Source organism: Nyctereutes procyonoides, unplaced genomic scaffold (assembly GCF_905146905.1).
Source record: "Nyctereutes procyonoides isolate TBG_1078 unplaced genomic scaffold, NYPRO_anot_genome, whole genome shotgun sequence".
NCBI lineage: Eukaryota > Metazoa > Chordata > Mammalia > Carnivora > Canidae > Nyctereutes > Nyctereutes procyonoides.
The window spans coordinates 65,253,758-65,278,216 of NW_026575049.1; the positions used below are offsets into that span (position 1 = coordinate 65,253,758).

General features: G+C 43.6%; 1 protein-coding gene across 5 annotated transcripts in view; it reads right to left on the bottom strand.

Annotated features, from left to right (window-relative positions):
- Positions 1-24,459, bottom strand: part of SERTAD2 (SERTA domain containing 2) — a 113,567-nt gene that overhangs the window by 17,054 nt on the left and 72,054 nt on the right. Inside the window, exons 1-2 of one of the 5 annotated variants that reach the window (XM_055328549.1) lie at positions 5,782-6,076; positions 5,254-5,324 (exon numbers count right to left, since the gene is read on the bottom strand). The exons of 2 other annotated variants lie outside the window; for them this stretch is intronic. The gene's annotated coding sequence lies outside the window, so the exon portion shown is untranslated. Of the gene's footprint in view, positions 1-1,915; positions 2,433-5,253; positions 5,325-5,781; positions 6,077-24,459 lie in introns of those variants that run through there. 2 more of the 5 variants (XM_055328548.1, XM_055328551.1) reach the window with 2 other exon arrangements.

Sequence of the window (24,459 nt, forward strand, 5' to 3'; positions counted from 1 at the left end):
GAAGGCAGGTGCCAAACCGCTGAGCCACCCGGGAATCCCTATGAGGGTTTTTTTTAACTCAAATTCAGAATGCTTTATTACTGTAAAAAAAATCATTTTAAAGAAGACAGGTTATGAATATGCCTCACAAATATCGAACAAATTTTGTCTTTTAACTTCCACATGCAGTCTAGTTATTTTTTTAAATTCACTTAATGAGTAAAACTGAACCCTGTACCATAATGGTCCAAATCTGGTTTCCTTAAAAGAAATTTCTACAACATGACATACATGAGAGGATAAAAACTAACTGAAGGTATAGGATAACAGAAATATACTTAAGAGACACATGAAAGGGAGTAAACTATGGAGGGTGCAGTCCCATATGAGTGACATCCATACTTGGCATGTTTATTTTAGTTACTCCTAAGAATTAGGCAGGCTAGTGCTAAGGTTTTACAAAGACAATTTAAACGTTATATCATATACTTGAATAATTTCACAAAGTAGAAAAAAACAAACAAACTAAACCAGAGAGCAGTAGATGATAGTTTGTAAATATGGCCAGCATTCATTTTTAAAAGTAATTTTGGGGCTACCTTGAGATAAAACCTATTTCTTTATGAGGACTTCTGCATATTGATAATTAAAGACCCATGGAATGGAAAGTCACTTGGTGGAAGACAGTAGGAATAGCCAGAGTACCACACTGAACGTGGTAGGTATAGTTTTCTAAGGAACCGACCTCCTAACACTTCAAAGACCTTCAGTGACCCCTAAGCACAGCCTTCCTCCAGCCTACCGCACTTGCTACCCCTAACACGCCGTTCGCCCTGCCTATCTTCAGGAGTTTCAGAAGCAAGAAGGCAGGTGCCACTGGAAGAATCCACGCTTTGAGTCTGTAAACCGTTCGAGCTAACGATCGTCACCAGGTGAAATCGATTTTATTTTACGTTTCCGGATGCGGTAAAACATATTTTTAAAAAATCAGCCTGTTTTAAAAAGTACTCGGAAAAGAACATCACCAAACTCATGCCACGCAGAGAGGCAGCACAAACATTTCTTCTTCAGCTGCAGACCACAGAGTTCAAATGCACATGGAGGCTCCCTCCAAGGAGAGAAATCTGAAAAGCAAATCTGTCGCATGCGTTATTTTAAAATGGGCTAACCACTCAGGGAGGATCAGTTTAAAACAGTTGCCACCTTGTTATCTCAGTTAGTGTGGCTAGAGTTTTATGCAAACCTGTTTTGGGGTAGAGATGACCTTGGGACTTTGAGATTCCCTGAGTTCAACTCCGGTAACACTTCTAAACACCAGGGTGGGGTGCTCCAAGCCCCAGGAGCTGCGGCGTGGCGTGGAATGATAAGCAGCCACCAGGAGAGGAGAGCAAGGAGCTAAAGGTTGATCTGCAGCAAGCAAGTGGCATATCCGCATGTTACTCTGTGACCGTGGCACATTCAAGTAGTTCTTTTTTTCTTTTGTTCCACGGATTCACACAGCCCTCTCTAACCATGAGTGTGCCTACAGAAAATGCCCTTAAGAGCCGGAATCCCTTCCCTTCACTATTCCACACGGAACACCCTAGAACCACAGAACAGATGCCTGGTGTAGGGGGCTTCTTGGCAGTTAACCGTCTATGAAGCTTATTACAGCAAAAACCTTAGAACCGCTTGGTAACTCTGCAAAGTTACAGGTTCTTGCAGGGAGACAGAAAGATAGTAATTCAGACATGAATCAGTTTTAAGAATTTAGGTTTGCTGCTACCTGGAGTCACCAGAGAAACAAAGCTGCCTTTGGGCACCTAAAACTAGTCAGACCTGCTGTAGCGGTTGCACGGTGGCTCGAGCTGCCCTCCGCTCTCCTCCCTCCAGCCCCCGCCCCGCGCATCCGCATAGCTCGCTTCCCCCAGGGCGGTGCCGGGCCGGGCACACTCACCCCTCGTCCCGCCGTCCCCGTCCCAGGCCTGCCTGTCCCTGGCCGGCCAGGCCTGCTCGGAGGCGGGCCCAGCGCTGCACGCCCGGGCGAGTGTGAGGGGAGGCCACACGGGCCAGCAGATGCCCGGCTCCTTTCTGAACCCAGGGCGGCCAGGGGGACAGAAGACAGCTTGTGCGATCCTGGGTTCCTAAAATACATAAATCAAATAAATGGTGGTGTCCGTGTCAGTGAATCCTGGCACGTATTTCCAGTTGAGTTCAGACGAGGGACAGAAGACCTTGACTGGAGACCAATGAGCCTTTCCAGGTTTTGGAACCCTCAGAACCACAAAGAGAGCCGAATTTCCAAAAGGGAATTTGCACTGTCTCAAGTGCTGAGGGGAAGTGAGAGGCATTGGTTTTGTTCTAGTAAAAGTCATATGTTTTCAAAGATACTGTGATTTTTTATTTTGAAATTTTTATTTGTGTTTCAATGAAAATTTTTTTAGACTGCCAAGCATGTTTTTGTTTGTCTCATGATCTTCAGGGAAAAAAAAGAAAAAGAAAAAGAAAAAGAAAAAAAAAAAAGCACAAGGCATCTATTTATTACCCAGAATAGGAATGTCGTCTTATTGGCCTGACATATGCCATTCACAGATTCATACAAAGAATGAACTGCCACACAGTGCTCATGGAGAAAGACACTGCTCCACACAATGAGTGATGGGCGCTCCAGGGGACAGTTCTGTTCACAGGGTTTCCCAGCATCTGCACAGAGGGCAGAAGTTTGCTTTTCATACCAATTGCACTGGCCATTGGAGACAATTTTTTTTTTTTTTAAAGACACGCCAACTTTGGTGAGTAGCTGTTTCCTTCAAGAATATTAAAACCTAAATATTCACATACTTCTTAAGCAGGAGTACTAGCTTATGGGTTTCTATCACCTGTTTAAGTAATAAGTATTAACAGTAGGTAGAAAATTATGGTTTATGTATATGCAAGTGTCTGCAGAATTTTTATGTTCTGTTGCTCAGTATTAATGGAAAGATCTATGAAGGTAGGTGCTACCCTTACTGTAAGGCCACTTTTCGCTTAAAACTGAAGCTTGCCCTCTGGTGCCTTTAGCATATATGTGATCTTTGGACTCCGTAATCAAAGATACCTCTCTCTTTCTCTTTCTGTCCTGTGCCAAGAAACTACTGTGACTAGAACCATCTCCTACAGGATATGCCATAACAATAAATATGAAATTTCTGTAGCAACAAGAGTTTTAAAAAAATTCTACAAGTGAATTAAAGTTCACACTCCTCAATATCACATTTATCTCTACACGTTTGTAATCTACATACAATACTGACAGTGGTCTTGATTTTTCTGGTATAAATGGAATACGAAATAAAGCTTCGTGCTTTTACTAGTAATCTTTAACAAGAAACCACAGCAAAAAAAAAAAAAAAAACTCAAAAAGTTCTTGTTGTAGATTTTACCTTTTTTAGTTCATTAAAGTGTAAAATGTTTTGACAGAGAATAACTTGATACCAATAGTTTGTAGTATGCTACTTTATTTGAGCAAAAAAACCTCCTCTTTATGCATTTGTCTGTATTTTTGACCTTCTCCATACCTGTTTTATGTTTTGTGTCTGTGTCTCTCTAAAGTACTGTTGTACTTTTATTCGGCCATTGGAGCGTTATTTAAAATAGTGGATACCAAAAATATCAGTTGCTACATACATTTGAGTGAGTTTTAAAATAGCAACATTTTTACTATTTTCTATGCTCATTATTAATAATACAGTGCATGGCAACTGAGTAAAATTTATATTTCAGGTTCTTGCTAAAAAAGCTTCCAAGAGGGACAATTCAGTAAACGGGAGCCTAAAGAATTTCAAAATCTGAATTAATATCCTTCTCTTAGTTCTTAAAGGGAAACAAGCCTGAGCAGCTGTTACCTAAGAAGCTGTGACACTTGCCTGACAATAACACTGTTCCTTAGGACACCTCTTGTTGTATATACTTGGTTGGTTTTATAAATTGTGAGTCCGCTCTCCTACCTGTTGTAATAAAGCAAGGAACAGACTGTTAAAAAGGGGGAGAAAAAAAAGACTATCAAATCCATTTCGTAGGATTTGTCACCTGACAGCAACATGGTTCTGTACGTTTTAATGGGGGAGGGGGGTATTTCCAAGGGTTCCAAACTTGATGAGCAACATAAACAACTTCACATTAACATATAATTTCTCTAAATCAGTCAGTGAGGCTAAAGGAAAACTTTCCAACACTTGTCTTTCTTTTTTTCCACAAAGAAACTGATAAAATTAACAGGAAAAGCAGAGATCCATGTAGAAGCTATTCTTGCTCAGGCCAGAAGCTGGGTCTTCCGATGGGTATTTTCACCCTCACAGCACACCCTCGCTCACTCAAATCAGAATAGACTGCTATAAAAAGTGGGAGCAATGGGAGGAGCTCTTGGAGTGAGGCATGCCTTCTGGTTAGCTGAGCAACTATCCCCTTCACCCCCCCTCAGCAAAACAATGGAGAGGCTCTCAGGTGGACTGTCCTCCAGGGGTTGAGTGGAGCCAAGAGCCCACTTCAATCTTGTCAGAGACTAGTCCTTAATTATAAAATGCTACTTTGAGCACTTAAGGCCTCGGGGATCCTATTGGCTGCGACAACTTCTAGGTTCTTTACACACATTATGGACATTTCTTAACATACATTGGGAAATCAAAAAGCTTATTTCGCGAACAAAGCTCGAAAACACGTTCTGTCCTCCTTAAGACTAAGCGGGGCTGCCCAATTCAGTTCGAATAAAAACTGCTATGGTGTGAGGCTGTATGTCTCGCCCTGCTGATTGCCCTTCCTCATTCAGAGCCTGTAAAAACTTACTTTCTACCACCCGAAACATTCTGAAACTGCCCATTTTGAAAGCAAAAAGTTATCCTAAGACAGGCTACGTACACCTAATCTTTTTGTGAAATTTAAGACTAAACGCAAAAGACTCCTCCTATCTCTACGGCTACTACTTCTGCTAAAGGTAAGCTAACTAACTGAGGGCCAAGAATAAAAACAAGAACAACTTGGGATTTTCTCTGGATGCGCTGGCCCTCTGACGGCACCCTCGGTCTTAGTGGTACAAAGTCCAGGGCCAGGGCCAGGGCCAGCTGGCTCCCCTCGGCCCCCTCCCTCTCAGCAGAGGCGGTTGCCACCAAGATGACTTGTAGGTTTCTAACTTAAAAGCCAGCGTCACGTTCGTTTAATGCACACATATATTCAAAATCCATTCACTTGTCACGAGCGGAAGGAGGGTAGAGAGGGGGAGGTTTTCGAGCTAAAAGCACAGGCAAACTCACAGAAACACACCATAGCAAGTTAGGTGAAGACCCGGTCAAGGAACCCCAAAGTGAAGCAGCCTTCACTCCAGCAATCCGAGCCTTAAAAAAAAAAAAAAAAAAAAAAAAAAGTCTCGTGCGTTCACAACAACACAACGGCCACAACACGCACACACATCCCAGCTGTAAGAGCGACAGCTCAGGCTGCCTCGGCCCCAGCGCTGGGCTCCGGGCAGCGCCGACCCCTCCTGACCCGGGCCCGTGACTGCCCGTCCCCTGCCCTTCCCCCAGCAGATCAGCCCGCGCAGGCTGGGGGGGCCCGGCGCCCGCCCCCGCCCCCGCCCCCACCCCGGGGGTCTCAGGGTGCGCGGCCGGGCAGCAGGGGGAGGGCGCGCTCCTCCGGGTACCTGCACCGGGCCAGGTCCCCCCGGCCCCGGCGCCCCCTCCGCCCTCCGGGCTCTCCGGCCCCGGCCCCGGCCCGGCCCCAACGCCGCCCCCCACCCGCCGGGAGCCCGGCGCATCCGAGGATCCCCTCCAGCCTGGCGCCGGGAGAACTTACCACATGCAGCTCCACCTGGGAACTAACGCATCAGGAGGGGTTTCCGCCCACTCCTCAAGCTACTCCCTGTCCATGCGGAGTCCCCGCTCCGGGGGCCCGAGGGTGGCGCCGGGGAGCGGGCGGCCGGCGAGACCGAAGCTAAGACTCCGCAGTCCTCCGCCGGCGCGCTCGGAGCATTATACAATGGTGGCGGCGGCGGCGGCGGCGGCGGCGGCGGAGGAGGAGGAGGAGGAGGAAGCGGGAGGCGGGCGGAGGGGGCGCCCTGCCCGAGCGAGCGGCAGCTCGTGCTCCAGCACCCGCCGTGCAGGAGTGACGTGCGGCCAGCGAGCCTCCCGCGAGCTCCGGCCCCGGCGCCGCAAGCCCCGCCCCCGCCCGGCCCCGCCCTCCCCAGGCCCCGCCCCTCCGGGCCCCGCCCCCTCCCTTCCCCCGGCGGTCCCGGGAGGCGCGATAAAGGCCGAGCCGGGCCCGGCCGCCGCAGGCCCCGCCCCTCCGGCCCCGCCCCCTCCAGGCCCCGCCCCCTCCCCCGGCGGTCCCGGGAGGCGCGATAAATGCCGAGCCGGGCCCGGCCGCCGCAGGAGCAGGAAGGGGCAGGCGGAGCACGGGAGACGTCGGGTGGCAGCGCCGCCCCCGCTCCCTCTCGGGCCGGCGCGCCCTTTATTTTCTCTTAAGCAAAGACTTACGGAGATGGCGAGAGGGACAAGAGGCAGTCCGGCCAGGGGACCTCCGCTAACCGCCCGCAATCCCCTCGCACTCCAGAAAACACTCATGCAAACGACCGAGCGGCTGGTGACAAAGGCGGCGGCGAGTGCAGCGCGCGCGCAGCCCGCTGAGTCGCGCGACCGCAAATATGACAAGCATCCGAGCTATTCGGCAACTCGGGGCCGGTCAGCGGGGCGGGCAGGGTCCCGCGGGGGAGGGGGGCCGCGGAGGTGAGGGGCCGGCGTTCGACCCCGGGGTCACCGGGTCCTCGCGGTCCCCGGAGGGCGGCGGGGGGGGGGGGCGGCGGGAGCCTCTGCAGCCGGGACCCTCGCCTCCGGGCGCACGCGTGGCCCGCAGCGCTGCACCGGGGCTGCACCGGCGCTGCACCGGGGCTGCGGGGGTCGCCGAGCCAGCCGCTCCCCGGGAGGAGGACGGAGCCCCGCCGCTCCTCCGGGCGGAGCGCTCGCAGGTAGGGAAGCCAGGCTCGGGGTCGGAGGCCGAACTTCCCAGGGCACCACCTTCCCCACCCACACCCCCACCCCCACCCCTTAAGAAAGCACCTACTTCCACGTAGCAGGGGCATTTCTACCAATTGCGAGAGCTGTGCCAATTTACAAACACCAGGAAAAGAGAGACAGGCTCCCCCTGGAAAATGAATGCTCCGTTTAAAAATTGCACGCGCATCCAGCGTAAAGATGCTACAGAAAAGTGATTCAGGCACCTTCAGATTTTGGCTGCCACTCCAGTCACTACCATCTCAGATCCCTGGCGTTTGGTGGTTCACTACACTAGTTATAGTTAAGGATAATAAAGTGTTAAGGCCTAGCTAACCTAAAGGTGATGAGAAGTCGTTGCCATCAAGACGGGTTGAGACCTATTCAAGTCTTCTGGAATAATTTTGTTATCAACTGAATTGATGATCTTATTGAAATTAAACCTGGGTTAAAATGCTGGTAGGGACGGCGTTGTTTTCTTGTTTTATCTCTAAGGAGAATAAAAAAGGTTCTTACTTGACCCTCACTATAATTAAAATCTCACGGGTTTTTCTTTTAAGTGTAACCAATGCCCAAGCCTAATTATTTGTGGATATCTCTGGAAAGTTTCGTTCTAGTGGCGCTCCATATTACACATCATGGAAGTAGTGCTCGGGGCCCTCTGCAGGTCCTGCTCAGTCTCTGCCTGGGTGGCGGAGCATTCAAACATTTGGCTGCGAAAGCCCAGATATTTTTCATTTCCAGAGTTCTGCCTTTTAGAGACAACAGTAACTACTAACAGTTTCCTAACCACCCACTCACTTATACTTTCAAGCGCTCACTTTAAGGAAAAGCCATCGAAATAGAAGCTGCAGTAATCTCTTCCTGTGATATCTTTGCAGCAGGGGCCAGAGGCTCTGTTGAATTTAAAATTTAAATTGTTATTCATGAATGGAAGTTAGCAGCAAGTTAGACTTGCAGAATTTTTACACTTGGGTACTCTCTACCAAATGGATTACCAAACGCAGCGTTCCTGTACGGAAGAACTGAGGTCAGAAAAAAGAAGAACTGAGGTCAAAGTGACGACTGTTGTGTGTCTCCAAGTTCTGACTTCCTGGGAGAGCAACCTGAGTCTTTGGGGGATAAGGTTTTCACCTTTCCACACTTTTAAAGGAAGTAGCCTCTTAAGAGTGTGCCCATTATATATACGGGTTCCACTTCCCCCACTTTTAGATTCTGGTATCTTTCACCAAAGCATGAAGTGGCAGCTAGGACAGCTGCTACTGTGGTGCGACACAAGGTGGTTAACCGCCCCTCCCCCAGGCCGAGCCCCACCCCCACCCCCACCCCCAAACCCGCACCGCAATCCCTGCCTGGCTCTGGGAGCCCAACTCCACAATGATAGGAAGGGCCCTCCCCTGGGCTTTTGAAGTCAACTCCCTTCAGTACGCAGTGGTCTGACTTTCAAGAAAGCCTCGCTTATTCCCAGCCAATGAACAAGAAATGTTTCGTGAACATGTAAGTGTGGTTTTTCACTCTCACTCTTTGGAACATTTAAGAAGCCCATTTAAAATAATCCTACCCCCAGGATTTAGAGTTTAGAGTTTCTCCTTCTCACTTTCGCGTCTAAGAAATGAGGCCAGCCATCCACACTGAACTATCAGGAACATATCCTTTCGGGGAGAAAACAAACATGGCTCTTGTAAGCACAGAACGGTGATGGCAATTTGCAAAAATACTCATTAGTTTAGTTTCAGAGAGGTGCTTCTCAAGCGTGCTTTGTATTCTGGGTACTAGTTTGCACTTCACTGCTTCTCTTTGAAAGTTTCTGTGCCTTCAGGTCTTGCAAACTACTAGACTACTTCACTAACCGAAGGCCACTTTTAGCACTTCATTAGCATGCACCCAAGAAATGACACCAGGACAAGCCGGCTGCATAAACCAGAGAAACAAAGACTTTAAAACGGTTCTAAACTTTAATTTTTTCTTTCTCCTTTACTGTAACTTATCTGTCAGGTTCCACTTAAAATACTAGTAGTAATCATCTCCACCTATATACCTGGGAAATGTTGGCCTTATGGAGAAAAAATAAGATAAACATGTCAGTTACCGAAACACATTGTATGCGGCCAGCTGGGCTAAATCATCTTTTCATGGAAAATACAGACATCTCACTGAACCTGGACTTCCCATTCACTGATAACTTAAAACCGTTAACTTCAAAATCAAGTTCTGGAAGTCACATCACCCAACTGAAATACCAAGGAGTTGATACTGGACACAGTGATCCGGAAAACTCTACACTCTCACAAAGATGGCACAGACAGGTTCAGTACTTTGCAGCCACTAGCAATTTAAAGCTTCATGGTAGCAACCGAGCACCTTAACACGTCCACTTCTGCAGACCCCTCTCCGCCTACTTTTGTCAGGTTTTTTCCCTCCTTCTCCCTGAAGTCATGGCTCACACAAGCAGAACTTCAACTCCAGAGAAGGGCTGCTTTTGCAAAGCTTCCCTAATTCTTACTGGCCTGTTTTGCATTGACAGTCCTTCCCTCATGTTCTGAGAGAGGGTTATTCTTCTGTTAGCGATATGCCTTCTTCTCTTTTAAAAATCTGACAGTAAAAAAAAAAAAAATCTGACAGTAAAAAAAAAATCTGACAGTATTGAAATCCTAATTTGGGACAAAATCTTGATGATAATATTTGAAGAAAATGCTTTTAAAACCTTTTTTTATTTTCCTAACATTGTTGATTAATCCCTTCTAACCATTACCAGAAAAGATAGCTTCTGTTGGGCATTAGCTTCCTTCCTATTCCATTTGCCACTACTTGACGTTAAAATCTTCAGATAAACTTTGAGGTCCAATTGGGAGCAGCCCTTCTTAGAGACTCCAGCCTTTGCTCTCGCTCTTTTCTCAGCTAGAAAGCCAAGGCCCTTCCTGGTAACAACTCCAGTGTTTCCTTCCTGCTGGATGCTGCTCCACTAAAGACTGGTGGTGGCTTCTTAAAAGCATCTTTCCTTGTCCCCAGTTCCCTGTACAGCACCACCCTCTCAGTGGCCTCTGCATGCTGACTCTGTACTACTTGTCTGTAAACCATCCTCCCTTCTTGAGAAGTTCATAGTCTTCTCATGATACTTGGCACTACTGGCATCCACAGAAAACATCAAATAAATGTTAGAAATCGTGTGGCCTCCAGGCCTGCCTTGTCCTTGGGAACCAGCTTGATGAGATGATGAGTCCTGGAGTAGGAGTTGGAAGATTTTGTACAAATACATCACTTAACTGTGATTAATTGTTGACTTTTTAGTTTCTTAATCCATATGTCACAGATTTAGGGGCAGCACAGGTTCTGGGGAAAAGAGCACAGGTTGTTGGTCAGGAGATTTCAGGTCTAGTTCCTCAGCCACAGCCAGCAGGGCGGCTGAATCAGACCCTTGGCATCACAGGGCCTGCTTTCACAGCCTTCAAAAGGAGGTGCTCAGGCTCAAAGACTTCTGTAGCCCCTTCCCAGAGTTAGGAGTCTATAAAAAAGTGATTACAATGGAGACTACCCCCATGGGGGAGTTTTAGGCTCCAATGAGATCATCTGCTCAAACTGGAGGAATATAAGGCTAACTTCACATTCACACATTTCAAAAAGAAAAGTACAAATAATGACAATATATTCTATTCAATAGGATATGTTCTTGGAATTACTTTCATATCTAGAAGACAGATTTGAGCAATCTATCCACATTCTCCTGGATCTGTTGCCCATTTTGGTTCAGGTCATTTAGCAGGGAAATCTGTATTCCCGCCGGCCCCCCTGCCCGGATGCTCCTCCCCACCCCCTCCCCAACGTTTGGATAGTAGTGGGATGGTTTACAAGGTACTTTCATGTGGATTTACATGTTCACACTTCATAACACCTTCCCCATGCCATAGGCAGGACAGGTACTCCTTCCCACATCTTAACAGAGGAGTAAACAGAGGTTTGGGGATGGACTTGCCAGTTGAACTCCTTTATCAAGCTGACTCCCAAGGACAAAGAAAGTCAGGAGGCTGTGAGATTTCTAACATTCACTGAAATTATTTGTGGGAGCCAGTAAAGACCCAGCTGAGGGTCCTGAGAAGAGAAGAACATGAAGTCCTCAAGAAAGGAGGGTGGTTTCTAAGCAGGAAGTACAAAGTTGACATGCAGAGGCCACCAGGAGCATAGTGCCATGCCATGACCTGGAAACCACTTTGCTTTGACCCTACACTAGAGTCATAAAATAACAATTCTACTTCTTACCCAAAGAACTCCAACCCCGCAACCCTCCCTGTCCTTGGCTTTGTTAGCATCCTATTTTAGTCCACAGAATTAATAACCCATAAACACTACAACAAAAAAAGAAAGAAATTTCATCACACCCTTCAGTCCCCTCACTCATTTCTACTACGGTTCGCAAAACTGGCATTCTTGTTTACCACTTTGTCTCTAGCCTCTGGAACAGTACCTGACACAGCAGGTATTGTAAGTTTTCACTGAACGAATAATTCAAAGAATGCCAAAGAGTTTATACCAGCTTCATAAACTCAAAGGGTTAATCTTTCCTGCTAATGTTTTCTTCTCACTGCCTTTTCACTAAGCGCTGTGTGTGTGTAAATAACACGGACAAATAACCATATACCATGAATTTTTAAGTGGTATTCGAGGACCTTCAAAATTAGAAGAATCACTGTGAGTAATATAATATTGTCCTTGTAACTGCTTTTCAGCAATTCTAAAATATACCAGTTGGGTTTAACATAGTTACAAGGACTAATGGGCACTCCCATAGTACTGTTTGTCTATACAGTCTCACTATGCAGGGAATAACCTTGCAGATAAATTATGCCCTAACTCTACCATTCTGTACTTCTTTATAAGGATTTTCTCTTCCTACTTTAGAATTAAGTCTTGGGGCACTTGGGTGGCTCAGTCAGTTAAGTGTCTGTCTTTGACTTGGGTTATGATCCTAGGGTCCTGGGATGGAGCTGGAGTCAGGCTCCTTGCTCAGCAGGGAGCCTGCTTCTCCCTTTCCCTCTCCCTGCTGCTCCCCCTATTGCTCCGTGTGTGTGTGTGTGTGTGTGTGTGTGTGTCTCTGTTGAATAAATAAATAAAATCTTTAAAAAAAAAGAATTAAAGGTCTCAATCAAACGATATTTAAAACCACAGCAGCATTTGATAATTACAGAGGGAGTGTGTGCAAAGACTCACCTATCCAAATTTTCAGTGATTATCTGAATGGTTCAAATGCCCACTCATAACTGACACCTTTATGCATTCATGGTCATGAAATATAAAAATATGCCAATAGTCAAATACATTATGAATAGCATCAACCAATATTAACTTCCAGGAAAACTTGGCAAAATGATGACAGGAAAAATAATTTTTTTGAAAGTATTACTCTAATGCCAGCTGTCTTTTATGTTTTAAAATCAAGCATTTATATGACTGGCTAGGCTAAATTCTATTTTTGGCTAAACAGAGTCTCATATCTCTTGTAGAAACTATCTAGGATGTGTACCTTTAAATCACCAATGAGTACAGAAGTCACTTAAGAGAACTCTGGTAATTTGGGAAATGTAAATAAAATATTTAAGTCATTTTTGAAGTCCCAGCTGTAAAAATTCTACTTTGAGAAGTTAAAAAAAATGCAAAGCTTTAATGTGTATAGATGCCCAGGAAATGCCTCTAACTTGAGGCTATGAGGTATCATTAGAAAATAAACATGTGGCCAGAGAACTCAGTTTAAATGTAAGCATAGTATACAACTAAAAATGAATCAGCTTGTTTGCCACTTTGAATTTTTACTGGGTTTTCTGGAAGATAGGTAACACTTGGGTAAAATGGTATAGACTTTTCTTAGTCACCAGTGTAGAACTATTTTTTTTAAAAGACTTGTTGCCAGAATAAACAAGAATACACAATTTTTTCAAAACTATCCAACCGTCCAATCATACTGGCCCCTTGCTTTAAATTGAAAAAAGGTTATATTTTTAAGTTAAAGTTTTTTTTTTTTATTTAAAATTTCAGAAATGCACAAAGTGAAGTCAAGTAGGAAAAACCAAAGCAAGCATCCCAGATAAACAGTGACACATCAGATACACTTGTGTGGCCAGTCAGCTGTTTTTCTAAACATGCTTTAAATATTGAACAAAAAATTTAAGCGTGCTAAGTAACACTTGTTTCAAAACTGTTTTCTTAGAGAAGTCTTGTTTGAGTTATATGAAACTCCTTAAATGGGCAATTATCAGAGAAACTGGCTTTTAAGGAGAAAATAATAGTGTGAATGAGCTATATGTAACTTCCCTTTTTAAAAACAGAAGTTGAATCTGAGACACCAAATTTAGAAAGGAGAGCGCGAGAATATCATGTTATAGCATAGACGCCCACTGGTGTGCTGTTCTGTTACAAATCAATGTACACGCTATGAATTTGAGTTTGCTCACACAATATATGTAGTTAATCATTCCTAAAGATGATTCTTTTAGGAGAAAACATAAATGTGAAAGAGTCGCATCATCAAAACACAAAAAACCCACACTTTTTAAAGGGCCAGATTCCCTGATTTTGCAGTGACTCATTTGGCCTTATTATACAGAGTAGTACTGTCCACACTGGGGATGCAGGTAACTAGCTTTTGTGGGAATAATACTTGTAATTTCAAGAGCATTTATACTTCCTTTTAACAATATTTAAGAAATTAAGGCCCAAATTACAAAAAGGTTGGCAAAAATTGTAATGAATCAGATGTTCATTTTCAATCCATTCTCATTTGTTACCACTTTAGAACTGTTAGACATCATACTTTTAGTTTGGGTGATAATAACAGCTATAAAGATAAAGACTCCAGAATTACAATATTCACATTTGGCTAAAAATGAAAAGTGAGAAAGCAGAAACCTTTCTGAAAGTTCTTCAGATGAAAAGAACAGAATTTATGGAAAGCTATACCATTTGTGGACAGAAATACTTAATACTTTATAAATATCACTTCTCTCGCCCCTCAACTCATCAATAAATTAAATGCAATTCCAATTTAAATTCCAATTTTTTTTATGGGACTAGGTAAGGAAATCCAGAAATCCTCTGGGATAGCAAAGGGTGAAAGATTGCTATAGTAAGCTTAAAGAACAAAATGGGGGATATGTCCTGTCAGATATCAAGGCTTATTATAAATTTCTAGTAAAGGAGAGCGTTGTGTCATAGGGATAGATAAATAAATCAACAGAACAGAACTGACAGTGCAGAAATAGCCCCAAGCATATATGGAAGCGTAAAATATGACACAGGTCATATTACAGATCAGTGAGAAAGAACAGATTATTCAATAAATGGCTAAGGGTCACCTGGGTAACTTCACGAAGAATAAAATAAAATGAGGTTCCTAATATTTTCCCAAAAAATACATTTCAGGTGGACTAAGTCTAAATATGTAAAACAAAATTTTAACAGGTTTAAGGAGAGAATATAGAAGAATATGTTTATGGCTTCAGGATAAGGAATGTGAAACTACTGTTCGATTCCTAAGATTGACTCTCTACTTGCCTTTGCCTTGCACCGTGCCTTGAAACATTGACCCCCTAGGAACTAAGCTCTTTTGCCAACTAGTTGGCAGCTGGATTCAGTGAAAGCAAGGCAACAGAAGGAGACCAGTGGGCCAGAGGGGAAAGAGGCTGGGGTATTTCTCTCCTGATCCTTCCTTCTTCGAGCCTCTGTCATGGCACTATCCATCCCTCCACACCCACAGCTCCTGTGGGTGGCCCCTTCTCCAGGGTGTCAACTCTAACAAATTCAAGCAACACCATTCCCCCACCCCCTTTCCCCTTTAGACTTAAGGATAGGAACAGCTTCCTAGAGTTGTTGGTCTTCCATGCCTCAAATTTTGTCACATCTCTGTAAAAAAATCCCTTTACTAAAGTCTCAGGAGTTGTATCATTTGAATGGAATTCTGTTTCCTGACGGGACCTTTTGACTGTTCAGAAACAAGACACCCGGTACAGAAACCATAAAGAAAAAGATAGATAATTTGATGACATTAAAATTAAACATCTATTAAACCAAATAAAGGCAAGCTAAAGGCTGTGGAATGATGTATGTGATTCATATGATCAACACAAGATTCGAATTCAGAATAAAGAACCTTTCTGAATCAAGTTTTTAAAAGGCATATACATCCAACAGAAAAAGGGGATAAAGAGGAAATTTAAAGGTCCAATAAACATGTGAAAAGACACTCAAACTCATCAGTAATTAGAAAAATGCAAATTATAAAAAGATAGTTCACAACTACCAGACTGACCATCTTGGGGTTGGAGATGATTTGGCATGATCTGGTAACTCTGGAGACACATACGCCCTACCCACAGACACGCAATCTTTCTTACTGGGGTTCCATGAAAAAGTAAGCCCTACAGAAAATGATTAAAGTGACTATTTCCTCAATTCTCCCACAGATGGTATAAGGCTAAAAACCAGTCGTGTGCTGGTAAATGTTTAGCTAGGTGGATGAGGAAAGGAGCTTTTATTTGTAGCATTTGTTGATTTCTGTGGTGTGAATACCCCCATCACGGCTGATTTCAAGCTTCCCAAAAGGACTCAAGACTCAGAAAGAGATTCACACAACCGCTCTCAGAAGCAGGTATCACTCTCTGGCTCCAGCCCAACACTGGAACCATTCTAGACTTACAGGAGCACAGTTGTTAACTCATTACATATGATGGATGCCTCAGGGTACTGGAGCTTAATTCTCTGGAGGAATTCTGGATGAGAAGAGCTAAATCTAGAATCCAGAGAAACTCTAGCTTTTATCCCCCATGGAGACACAGAAGAATGTTCGTAGCAGCTTTGCTTGTAATAGCTAAACACTGGAAACAACCTTAATGTTCATCAAGATGAGAACCAACTGGTACACTTGAAAACTATAGTGGTTAAGAAGTACTAAAAGTACCATGTATCGACATGGTTAAATCCTAAAAACATAAATGTTGAAGAAAACAAAGAAAGCTGTTAAATATGTACAGTATACTACCATTATACAAAATCTTTTAAAAAGTGCAAAATTTTGCTATACATTTGTTTACAAATACACAGGTTTGCAATTACAGAATACGAACATCAGAGATAAAAATATTTAGGAAAGTGGTTACCTCTGGTAAACAGAGGAAGGTAATGGAATCAAGGAGAGACACACAGGTGCTTTCTCTTTTATCTATAATGTTTAATTTCTTTTTTAAAAACATGAAAGCAAGGAAGTATGTTGGACTAAACAATTTGAATTTCTTGATTTAGATTTCATCACATTAAAAAAATACCTTTCTTTTCTTTCTTTCTTCCTTTTTTTTTTCTTTCTTCCCTACGGTTCCTGTGAAGTAGAACTTCCTAAGTTTTTTCCTACAATTTCCAATATCTATTAATAAAGCACTGGGCAGTATTTATATTTAATGTATCTATTTATCCCCCATTATTTCAGTAATAACTTATTCTTTTCATTCATTTTGATATATTGTCCTTCTCTCTCTCTTAATAACAGACTATAAAATCCAATGATAACACTATAGTAATCTAAAGTTCTTAATAGGAAGCCCAGCTGACAGGTCAAGTATAAGAGAATAATTGGTATAAAGCCCGGGTTTGGGGTGTATTTCTCACCTGCCAGGCTAACTTCTATCATGCTAGAAAGGATAAAGGCTTCCTCACAAAATATGGAAGGCTTGTTACTTCTTTAATATGCCAAATAACGCATTTAGCACTAAAAAGTGAGGTGTGTGTGTGTGTGTGTGTGAGTGTGTGTGTGTTCAAACAACGGAAACACATCTACCCATGAAATAAATATCTTTCACTTGTTGAGGTGACCACTGGCTGCTATACCAAATGCATTTTGATTCTTTCTTATTCTATGTCTCTTGATAGAGGGATAGAAATAAAGCCCACATGCTCTCTTGACCTCGGGGAACATGATGTTGTCTCAGTGCAACAGTGTGACTTTTTTTCAGAGATTGTCTTGAAATAAGCCTATGTTTTAAATACACACTTTTCTGCGTGCTAGCAGGCATTCTGAAGCTAGGTGGTTCTAAATAAAGAACTCTAGTCAACAACAGGAAATAACTCCCACAGAAAAAAGGGGCAGAAGACAAACTCTCACCAACTCTTGTACACAGTTCACAACGGCCTTTTGTTCCATGCACATTAAGCCTGAAATCTTTACTTTTCAGAGCATGTCTGGGCCTTTGCAGAGCAATTAAACCTTTCTTTTCCCTTTGCCGGTGTCCTTGCCTTCTTCTCTCTTCTCTCCGAAGAAGTTAACCTTACAACTGACTTCTTACTATGAGGTAGCAGATCAGAAAACGGGACAGTTTCTATTCTGAAACATAAAGTTTTTGGTTTTTCTAATGGAGCTTCTTACGGAGGAAAAAAAAATCAATTCTCAGTTCATTCAAAACTCATTTTTCCTTCTACGACATACAACGCCACATAAACACACATGTATGTTTTAAAGGAATCTGTTCATCTGCAGTACGTTTCTATGTTTCTATGGGCTAATGTTGACGAGGATACATCACATCAACCTCTAAGTCTACACTGATGGGATATTAACACTTTGCTAGTGCCTTTTCAGCAAATCAGTACAACTGGAAGATAAATTTACATTCTATTCAAAGGTTCCCATCTTGAGTCTTTTATGAAAAACTGGGAGAAAAATCCAGATCCCAAGCTAACCAAATAAAAAGACATCTGAACGATAGTTTTCAAAGTCAAAGTGACTCCTACTGGAAAGGGCTGGTGGCATTCAACTAGAGGACAGCACGGGTACTCCTGACAAGAAAATGGGGCCAAGGAAAACAGCCTGAGTATGAGTGCAAACTGCTATTTCTTCCCTCTCCTCTACACTCAGCCTTGCCCTCACTACTGGCTCCTTCCTGAAGTCAATAAATTATAGACTCAACACTCTCTATCTTCAATTTTAAAACAAGAAACAATCTTCCTGTTCTTCAGTGCTGCAGGAATGCCTGTGGCTGCTCCTGTCTCTACCTTTCACAGCTCTAGTCCCACCTCCTTCCTCTGGCTTCTGCAGGACAACACTGTGGCCACCCCTTGACCACCTTGAGAAAAGAGCACCAGTGCCCTCCAAGCGCCAAGGCCAATGGACACTTCCCAGGTCCTCATGTTACTGAGCCTCTCTGCAGCACTTGACATTACTGGCAGCTTCCAACCATCTCTTTCAGTGACTTTGTTTAAACTGTGGTCTGCTGGTTCTTATCTCTCTGGGCACTTATAGTTTCCTTTGCTGGCTCCTCTTCCTCTGACCCCCCCTATAAACCAATAGTTCTTGACTTAAAAAAAAAAAATCACCTCCAGTTGCAATTGGGACCAGAGAATGTCAAGGAGGTGAGTGGGAGATAGAGATGATTGGAATCTTCACTGGAGACATGAGTGTTTTGAAAAAATTTTGCCAGTTGATAATCACTATCTAAATGTTTGTATTCTCTATGGTTTTCTTTTTGCTCCTTCTTCTCTTCTCTCCTATAAACTCTCCCCAGGCAACCTCACCCACTCTCAGGGCATCTATATGCTAATGATTCACAAAACATTAACCACATTCCAGACCTTTCTCTTTGAGCTTCATATCTGACCTTTATATAGAGAGAGACCACATATCCCAGTTTGTCAGGGTCATTCCTAGTTTATGTTTGTCCTGGCATAATTATTAATAGCACCCTGTTTCAATCTCAAAACGGTCCTGGTTTGAACAATAAAAGTATATAATTAGCCTCTTTGTATCCCATTGCCTATTAGGCATCTCCACTGGGTATCATAAAGGCGCCTCCAACTCACAGCACATCTAAAATCGGCCTAATCGTATCCTCCTTAAATCTGCACCTCCTCCTGAATGCCTCAAGACGGTTAAGGTACTGACGAGGTACCCCTGGTGTCTAGGCTGGAAATCTAAGATTCAAAGTATCTTCCTGCTCCCTTTCCCTCACATTTAACCAGACATACAGTCCTGTCAATTTTAACCAGACGTACAGTCCTGCCCTCTTAAATATTTTTCACATATGCCCCCTCCTCGCCATTTTTCCCATCACTGCCCTAGTCAGGACCCTAATCATCTTTCATCTTGATTACTGCAACAATACATCTCCCTACTTCCGGTCTTGAATGCTCTCCCTCTACTCCATCTACACCTCCTACTGCGTGACTGGTAGCATGCTCCGTACTAAAAATGCAAAACGAACAAGAGAGGCTCCCACCAAATCCACAGGGAAGACTAACTCATCAATGAAATGCAATCAGTTACGTGGTGATAGAGACATGCGCAGGGTGACAATGGACACTTATGAGTGGCCACAGAGCCTGGCCAGTGTGAAAGCCATGGTGACGGCTTTAGGGTAAATGGGGATTAGTCAAGGTCATTAAAGGCAGATGGAGCAGCAGAGATGGGGAGGTGAGAAATACCATAGTATATGGGTGCAGATCTGAAGTGTAAATTGTAAACAAGGAACAACAACATACAAGAGTAAGGAGTTTGGCCACACAGGTCTAGGAAGGCCTTGGATGCCACATTAAAGGGTCCGGACAGCATTTTTTTTATAAAGATTTTATTTATTCATGAGAGACACACACACACAGAGAGAGAGAGAGAGAGAGAGAAGCAGAGACACAGGTAGAGGGAGAAGCAGGCTCCATGCTGGGAGCCCAATGCCAGACTTGATCCCTGGACCCAGGATCACGCCCCGAGCCGAAGGCAGGCACTCAACCACTGAGCCACCCAAGGATCCCCTGGACATCATATTCTGAAGGCAGTGAGGAGTCATTAAAAGGTTTTCCAGGGGATCCCTGGGTGGTGCAGCGGTTTGGCGCCTGCCTTTGGCCCAGGGCGCGATCCTGGAGACCCGGGATCGAATCCCACGTCGGGCTCCCGGTGCATGGAGCCTGCTTCTCCCTCTGCCTATGTCTCTGCCTTGTCTCTGCCTCTCTCTCTCTCTCTCTCTGTATGACTATCATAAATAAATAATTTAAAAAATTTAAAAAAAAAATAAAAGGTTTTCCATGGGGGAGTGGCATGATATGATTTTTTTTTCATGATATGATTTTTTATTTTCAGACATTAATTCAACATCTATACCTGAACTTGACAGAACAATCTTAAAAGTTATTTAGAATAACCAACAAATGGAGAAAAGTAAATTTTACTGAAGATGTTAAAAAGCTATAATAATTAATAGAGTTGGGTTCTGGCAAAAGAAAAATACAAATGGATCTGCATTGAAAAACTTGAAACGGATCTTAGTATAAAGATCTAACATAGTCAAAGATGGCATTCTTGTTAGGGTGAGAGGAATGTGTGTACAGGAGTTTACTATTTAAGTGGAAAGAATGGATGTTAGATTTTTGCCTCAAACAATGTGATAAAACACTTGAGAGGAACTAAAGAATAAAATATATTTTTAAAAAGCACGAGAACTAAAAGAAATTACAGAGGAATAACTGATCATAAAAAGGTAGATGAGACCTTTCCGAACATAAAGCAAAAGAACCATAAAGTTAAAATGGATTACACTACAAAACTATACACCAAAAACACCATAAGCAAAAGTATTATTATTATTATTTTTTTTTAAGATTTTATCCATTCATTCATGAGACACACAGAGAGAGAGGCAGAGGCACAGGCAGAGGGAGGAGAAGCAGGCTCAAGGCAGGGAGCCCGATGCGGGAATCGATCCTGGGACTCCAGGATCACGCCCCGGGTCAAAGGCAGGCGCTAAAAGGCTGAGCCACCCAGGGATCCCCATAAGCAAAATTAAAAGGACAAACTAGGAAAAAATATTTGTAACACAGTTGACGAAGAGTAAGTAACCTTATTTCCTAACAAGGTCTCAGGAATCAATTAGAAAAACGCCAATACTAAATTAGAAACACATTGACACTGAATTGGAAAAATGAACAAAGGATACAAGCTAATGATCACCCAAAGAAAAAAAATGCATGAAACAACAAACACCAATTTACCCAATCAAAGCAATACAAATTAAAATAGAAATATGATTGCCACACACCACGCTGGCTACAGATGTGTTAACACGGATAACCATGTGAGGGCACAGTGGGCTGGGCTGTCAGATGAAAGTGTAACTGGATTCAACCTTGAGAAGACAGGGTTTGTATTAAGAACCTTTTAAAATATCCGTATCCTGTAATATGGACCTTTTGCTTCTAGGAGAAGCATTAGTTTCTCCATAGAACTAATCAGAGCTATGCGTAAAAATTATATTTGTTCAACAACTACTTATTGAATGTCTATCGTGTCCTAGGTTCTGGGAGCTGGAATGTGGCAGCAAACAAAAAACCCCAGAAGGATCCCTGTTCTCATGGCCCTCCCATGCTAGTGAGGGGAAAGAGAAAGCACAGAATAAATGAGGATATCATATGGCGTATCAGAAGTTAAGCGTTATCCAGAAGAGTAAAACAGGAAAGGAGGTTGCGGAATGTGTGCTTGGGTGTGTATGTGTGGAGTGGGGGTGTGATTTTGAAGAGGTGGTTAACAAAGCCTCACAAAAAAAAAGAAAAAAAGAAAAAAAAAAAAAAAAGAAAGCCTCACTGAGAAGATGGCAGTAAGTAAAGACCTGAGGGAGGTCAGAACTGATGCCAAACACAGGAGCTTTCCTGGCAGAGGGAACAGAAAAGGCACGCATGCCTGAGGGCTCCATGTCCAAAGGGAGAGGGAGAATGGAAGGAGAGGAGGTACACAGAGGGGGCAAGTGGTGGAGGGCCCTATAAGCCAATGCAATGACTTTGGTTGGCTTTTACCTCGAGTCAGAAGGGAACCGATGACTCCTGACCCCTAACGATGTACTCTCTAGACAGTGGCCAGTGATGCTTTTAAAACAAAAGTCAGGTCGTGACGCTCCTACTCAAAACCCTCCAATGATGGTGATTGTGTTGTAATGACCGATGTGCTTGGCGTTGCTTTGAGTTTTGAATCTCTTCAAGTGTGCCAAAAATTCTAGTATTTGAGAATGTGCCACGGACATTAAACAACTGAGAACCAGTTGTGTAACCAGTGGGCGTAACGGTTAAGAGCTTGAGCTTTACAATTAAGGCAGACCTGCCACTTAGGAGCTTTCCGCCACTGAACCCTGGGCATGTTAATCAATCTCTGATTCTTAACTATAAAAAAAAAGAGGAGGGGGAAATATTATCGACCCCGGAGTGTTACGGAGATTAAATTAGATAATGTATTTGTTTTTCAAAGTGAAGGGTGCCACTGATGGTACATGAGGTGATTTAAAAGGTACAAGGAGCTGGCACTAAAGGATCGTCTTGGAAGAGAGAGGTAACAGCTTGGTGAGAGGTGGGTGTTGTTTGAGGGGATGCAATGGTTTCCCAGGAGGAGGAGGGGAGGACTCAAGGTTTCTTGCTGCCCCCCTCCCATGCTGCTGGAGGTGGCCAGGTGATGCAGTTTGGGCTGGCGGGATGTAAGGGGAAGTCAGTTTGCCGGGAGCCCTGGGGAAGAATTTTACCACTCTGATTAATAAGTGAGGGGCACACAAGCTTACAAGGAGAGCCCTCTCCCCTGTTCCTGGCTGTGTGTGAGGATGCGGTGCTTTCTTGTGTGCACGATGTAAAAAGGCTAAGCACAAAAGTCCAACACACTGAGGCTGGTGGGGCAGAGGTCGAGGTGGAGCCTGGGTCCTTGACGACATCACTGAGCTAGGGAGCACCACTGGCGCCAGGAATGCCCACTCTGAACTTCTGAGAGAAACAATAAATGGCTTATGGGTAGTTTAGAACGCTGTAGGTGAGGTCCAAGGGCCATGGGCCTGTGAATCACCTAGGGACTAGTTTAACCCCATCCTTGGACCCCGCCCAGCTCTGCTAAAAACATTATCTCTGCGGGAGAGGCTTGAGAGGCCTAAGAATCTATCTGCCTTTTATATTTTTCCTTTGTACTGGTTTCCTATTGCCCCCGTAACAAATTACCATAGACCTAGTGGCCTAAAGTGATGCAAATTTATTCTCTTACAGTTTTGGAGGTCAGAAGACTAAAACTGCAGTGTTGACAGGGCTGCATTCCTTCTGGAGGCTTCGAGGGAAATCTGTCTCCTCCTTGTCTTTTCCAGCTTAGAGAGGTCACCTGCACTCCTTGGGTCATGGCCCCTTCTTCAAAACGCATCATTCCAATCTCTGCTCTGTTGCCACATCCCCTTCTTCTGCCCTAGACCTTCTTGCCTCCCTCTTATAAGGACTCTTGTGATTACATGGAACCCACCCACACAATCCGGGATAACCTCTCCATTTCAAGAGCCTTAATTTAACCGCATCTACAAAGTCTCTTTTATCAAGTAAAGTAACAGAAGGGCCTGGGGCGGGGCGGGGAGGATGAAGGGCGCTCTTCAGCTGATTATGAGACCATTACAAATCACAGGTTTAAGCCACTGTTGGTTGGCTTTTCTGTAACCTGCACATGAAAGCATCCTAGTAAATCAGTTACTGGTCATAAAAACTTAACCTAGTGGTCCTCAATGAGAGCAGAGATGAGGGGTAGAGGATGGATAAAAGGGTCTGGGAAAGTGAAGAAGCATTAGAATTGTTTGTTTTGTTTTGTTTTTCCAAAATATATGTGTGTGGGTCCTGCCCCAGACCTATGGAATTGAACTATCAGGTATAGACACCAGGCACGTGTGGGTAGACAAGCCTCCCTGGGAGATTCAGCTGGAACCCCTGGCTAAATCCACTGATAATCTCCAACCTTTGTTTTCTTATCTGTAAAATATGAAAATAATGTATGTCCTGCCTATCTCTCATGATCATGCAAAGATCAAGCAAGGCAATGTACATGGGGCATTTTATAATTGGTAAAGAGCTATAGAAGTATCACTGATGATTAGAGGAAACTGATGCAGAATGATGGTATTGGGAGGTATGATTCATCCAAAGAGACTCCAGGTATGTGGAACTAACAAAGCAAGCAAAAAAAAAAATCTTTGAGAAAAAAGAAGAAATCACAAAGCCCATGCACCAAATTCCATGCATTATCATGTATTTCCTGAGTGTCTATTTAATCTTAAAGACAATTTTAATTTTTTCCCCTCCAAACCATAGATTGTAAATCGAAGTCAGAAGAGAGAATGGATTGTACATGATACTAGCCAAAAGAGGGTGTTGGAGGCAGCTAGCAGTTTGAAAGAGGAGAAGGGTTTCAAATGTTGATATAAGAATTCCAAAAATTTGGTGATGTGGGATTATTTAAGGTAGTGGTAAATAACACCATGCCCCTCCCTTGCTACTAGCCCTGCCCTAAGGTATTCCAATAGAATACTTTAGCAATCTGAATGATCCTGAATTATGAAGAAAAGGTAGGATTATGCTCAATGCTCTCTGTGGGGAAAAAAGTAATAACAACAAGAACAATAATGGTATAGGGAAAGATTTTTATCAAACTAGCTCACATTTAACAAATTTGGGTGCTTTTTTTTTTTTTTAAAGATTT